The sequence below is a fragment of the Camellia sinensis genome, chromosome 14, assembly GCF_055761805.1.
Source record: "Camellia sinensis isolate YWXY chromosome 14, ASM5576180v1, whole genome shotgun sequence".
NCBI lineage: Eukaryota > Viridiplantae > Streptophyta > Magnoliopsida > Ericales > Theaceae > Camellia > Camellia sinensis.
This window is the reverse complement of record NC_138974.1, coordinates 6,488,030-6,493,622: the sequence shown is the minus strand read 5'-3', so window position 1 is coordinate 6,493,622 and position 5,593 is coordinate 6,488,030.

The following is a 5,593-nucleotide window of genomic DNA, read 5'->3' as shown; positions in this document are numbered from 1 at the left end:
TGTTCCTCTCTCCTTCCACTTTACAGCTGTGTAGCCCTTTCCCCCAGAAAATATCTACATCCGGGGGATATTTTGTGGGGGAAAGTTGGCCTCCTTTTCCCCCACCTTTACACCCCCTTTTTGGTCCTTATAACCAGCAGGCCATATTACATTTAGGGGTTAGAAAATTTTCTCTTCAAGGCTAGATACATAATTCTCCCTCCATCCCTCTCATTTTGCTTGAAAACTCCAAGTCCTACACCTTGTTTTCTTCATCACCACCAAGCTCTACCACCACCACTCCATCTCAGAAGCAAGGAGAGGAATTCCAGCAGCTTAGAGGCAACAAATTTGGTCCAAGAAGTTGCTAGAGTTTGGTCTACAAGGGTGAGTTTCCATTTTTCTCTTTTTAGCTCATTTCTTGCAACATTTCTTAGCCTCTCTTTCTTGTACATTTGAGTTCCGGCCATAACTGAAATTAGTGTTATTTTGAGCTCATTTTCATCTTTCATTAAGGATATTTCTCTGTTTGAGTTTTATTTTTGGCACTTGCTTCACAACCCTCTTGTATGCCATCCTTTTTGCATGATATTTCTAGCCCATGTGTGATCTGTTTTTGAGCATTCTATAAACTGTAAATGTGCTTATTTTGGGCCCTTATTCAACATTGTTGAAGGGCCCATCACCATTTGATGTTTCTATATGCCACCTACCATTATAGCCCTCTTTCCCCCTCATTTTTGCATGTTTTTTTAGCCTATTGTGTTTTCACTTTTCGACCATGATCAGAACTGAAAGTGGCCATATTTTGACCCCCTTGTCATGTTTCATTAACAATATTTTTCTGTTTGGTGAATGCTTTGTATACCTCATGTTATAGCCACTTTTGAGCCTCATTTTGCATTGCATTTCTAGCATGTTTGTATACTGATTTTGAGGCTGCCATAAACTGTAAATGTGCATATTTTTGGTCCCTCTTCAGTGTTGTAGAAGGGAATTTTCCAGTTTGGCTTTTGCATATACCACTTGCTTCATACCTCTCTCTTGACCCTCATTTTTTTGCATGCCATTGTTGCTCTACCTATGCTTGCTGTTTGACCATGTTCATAACTGAAAAAATGCCTATTTAGGGACTGCCTAGCTTCTGTATTTGCACTTCATGTCCATATTGTGCACGCATTGCATAGCTATAGGCCATTTCGGGTGCCTAAATTCGCATTTCGGGACTATTCCATGCATTTGGTGTCATTTCGCCTCATTTCGGGACTGTTTTCCCCCATATTTTAGTGCTGAAATTCCATTAGAATGATTGCCTTCCATTTCCATGTCATTTGCATTGCGTATACCATTGCCTCGGTTTGCGTGCCCGTGTGCACGCATTTCGAGACACTTCATTTTCATCCATCGGCCTCTTATGTGAGTTTGGCTGAGACTCTCTCATGTTAGTGTAAGTCCATATTGCATTCTATATGCCATTTCATGTCATTTGCATTGCGTATGCCATTGCCTCGGTTTGCGTGCCCGTGTGCACGCATTTCGAGGCACTTCATTTTCATCTACCGGCATCCTATGTGAGTGTGGCTGAGGCTCTCTCATGTTGGTATAAGCCCATATCATATTTTTATGCCATTGCATTGCATATGTCATTGCCTCGGTTTGCGTGCCTGTGTGCACGCATTTCGAGGCACTTCATTTTCATCTACCGGCATCCTATGTGAGTGTGGCTGAGGCTCTCTCATGTTGGTATAAGCCCATATCATGTTTTCATGTCATTTGCATTGCGTATGCCATTGCCTCGGTTTGCGTGCCCGTGTGCACGCATTTCGAGGCACTTCATTTTCATCTACCGGCATCCTATGTGAGTGTGGCTGAGGCTCTCTCATGTTGGTATAAGCCCATATCATGTTTTCATGTCATTTGCATTGCGTATGCCGTTGCCTCGGTTTGCGTGCCCGTGTGCACGCATTTTGAGGCACTTCATTTTCATCCATCGGCCTCTTATATGAGTGTGGCTGAGGCTCTCTCATGTTGGTATAAGCCCATATCATGTTTTCATGTCATTTGCATTGCGTATGCCATTGCCTCGGTTTGCGTGCCCGTGTGCACGCATTTCGAGGCACTTCATTTTCATCCATCGGCCTCTTATATGAGCGTGGCTGAGGCTTTCTCATGTTAGTGTAACATTTCCATGTCATTTACATTGCGTATGTCATTTTCTCGGTTTGCGTGCCCGTGTGCACGCACTTCGAGGCATCTCATTTTCATAGCATTGTGCATACTAGCTTGTATCTTAGATTGCATTCATGCATTTCCTCGGTTTGCATGCCCGTGTGCACGCATTTTGAGGCATCTCATTTTCATAGCATTGTGCATGCTAGGCTGTATCTTAGTTGCATTCATGCATGTCATGCATATTGCATCGTGTCCGGAATAGGAGTTAGCCCGGGCACGGGAAACGAGGTGCATTTCGTACTCCGAGTGACGGAACGTATCTCAATTCCCAGTCACCGACACTCCGGATTACCCATGATGGAGTTAGGTTCTTGTTGTGTTTTCATGTGCATTCATTCTATATTGAGTTGTGCAATTCGACTCCTCGGCCATCATGCCTCGGTATGCGTGATTGGTGGCACGAGGATCGAGGCATGCATATATCTGTGAAAATACATTGCTATGCCCCTTTCCTGCTCTCTGTTGCAGCAAAATAAAGAATCAGCAACTTCTCGGAGCTCGGCACGCTTTCCAAAAATAACTGCTAAACAGAGGCTAATTGGGGCATCCCGGTGGATTTCCGCGCAAAGCAGCCTAACATACATCATTCATCAGAAGCGAGGCAGTCCCTGGCTTGCACGCCAGTTTTACAGCTTTCTTAGTTAATTTGTTAATTAAGTAGGAATTTGTATATTTTTCGGACTGTAACATTTGGACTGTACTATTCTTTCATTCGGGACTGTACTATTCATTCGGACCCTCTGCGCGAGGGCATAACTGTAATAAGTGTGCGCGTGTGTGTTGTATGTTTTCCAACCCCACGTCTTTCTCCCTTTTATTTACCAGCTTATGATGGTTAGATTAGGGCATATTTCAATTAGCATACAGTATGATAGCATGTTTGCATCATTCATTTGTTTTGCATGCACCGGGCTCGGCGCATCATACTAACTGCATTTGTATTTCAATTACAAGCTGAATACATGTTAGCTGTAGCATTCCATATGCCATGTTTAGGATAGCCGAGCCTGCTATAGTTGCATTTTGCATGTGTTGCATTAGGCATTTCTGTATACTTAGGATCATGTATGATTTCTAATGTAGTTCCTATTTTGGCTTGGAGTACTCGGTAAGTTTTATGTTTTAGCATCCTTGCATGCGTGTGAGTGACTGCCATGAATAGCATGCTTACCATGAGGCTATGTGCTTACATGATATATCTGCCTGAATGCCTGTGGGTGAAGGTTGGGTTATCTGGATTGGAATAAATCATCAAATGTGTGTTTTAAGCCCACTAGATAGTGGCAAAACCATCTTTACTAAGCCCACCCGAGGGTGGCAAAATTTGCATTTTAAGCCTACTTGCGAGTAGCAAACCATCTTTCAAATAAACAAACATGAAATGTTTTGTTCCAATTCGGGCGACCCAGTCTATACTTATATGCTGTGCGCATCACATAGTAACCTAGGCTAATAACCGGAATAAGAACATACAATGTTTTCAAAAATAGATATCATGGTTAGTAGAGGCCGATCTTTGATCGGGCGAGCGGGGGTGCTCACGAAGTGACCTTCCCTAATCGTACCCAAGTTCCCGAGCCGAGGCAACTTTGGTGATGACGGACACGTGGCCTTTTGGCACCGAGTCAGGGTTTCCTAAATTTCCCAAAATAAAATATTTAGGTGGCGACTCTGTATCTGGCAAAGCAGTCCATGTTTGGCACTTCTTTCAAAAATCTGTTTTCTCAAAACGATTTGCCGGATTTGGACTCTTTGGTTCAGACTTAGAACCGTGACGACAAATCGAGAGTCCGAACTGTAGCGAGGTCCCCCGCGGACTTGTTACAGTATGCCAAAAATATTCAAGTATATGGTGATTTGTGGGTGAATATTATAAAGTTAAACCTTATTTCTGGCTTAGAAGGCCAATTAGATTGGTTTAACAACTGCTTTTAAGTTAACTTTGTGCTCTTTCCTTTTTTTCTTTTTTGTCGTTGTTGTCATCTTTTTGCCTATTTTCAGAGAAACGCACAAATAACATTCACACTTTATTTTTTAATGGGCGGAGAAATAGTTGAACCGCACTAGAATGAGTAGATGACAATGGTAATATCAATATCAATGAGCTTTCTTATGACGTGTAATCACAAACCCATTAGTCTTTGTTAACTGAAATGATCAATCAGGAACACTCCAATACTTAAGTTAATATCGCAAGCTAATCTCTCAATATATAGTGTAAGTTTCAGCTTGTGTGATAGTGTACCTCTACTTGGACTTAAGTGATTCCTTTGTATTTTTTGATTTTACCATTAAGAGTATTATATAATGACTTGTTCATATTACTCTATTCTAGGCAGAATTGTGTTCATGTGACGATTTTTCCTGAAGTGATAAATATTAGCTCACTAATCATTGACTTATCTCTAACTTGGTTCACCTTTCACTAGTACTTCACCCATCCAAATATTATACTTGTTTAAACACTTGACCAAACAATTATTTAAACGTTGAGTACATATCTAGCTCAATTGTCTCTCCTCTAACTTAACCAAGCAGCATGGTTGTATAAAATTAGCTCCTACACTAACATTCCATACTTTTCTTTCTCTCTCTCTTTTAATCTTTTAACCTCTTACAAGTCATTTGTAGGAAGACATAAGGGGCTAATGTGAATGAATAGAGGAACATTTTGGGCAAAACCAATGATGCAAAGCCACAAGTAAGCATATTATTTGAGGCTCAAGAAGCAGGTGGGGGACCATATGTCCACCACAATTTGTACACTTCCATGTTAGTTGATAGGGAAACATAGAAAAAGGTTAGAAACTTCTGCCTAAAGAACTCCACTTCTTCATCTTTCTGCACACCCCAAATTCACACCAAATAAGTAGGTTATCAACCAAATCCACGAAACAATAACTAATACACAATATATGATGCAAATAACAACATATATACCAGTTCCTTAAACAATGGCTCTGGTATTCCAATTTTGTGACCAGCAGGTAGAAGCCCCCAGGGTCTCTTTGCCCTTTCAATATCTCCATTTTCATCAGAAAGCAAAACTTGCATTTCAGGAGGCAAATTGAGCTGCTTAAATACCTGTATTGGCATTCGAGGCAAAAGCATATAGGCATTGATGAAAATAACATATCCCAAAAATTCCAAAAATGTTATATGGAGCCACAGGCAGTGAATACCTCAATGGAAAAGGATGACATAAAAGGTTCTAGCAGACATGCAAGAAGATATACTAGTCCAGCTGAAGTCTTCATAACTACTGAACAAGAAAATTGGTCCTCCCTGTAAAGCTTCCAGAATTTGCTTTCCTGTATAGCAAATTATGAATATGGTTCATCTTCGAAGGGGTGACAAATACAAACTTCACAAATTGTCAAAC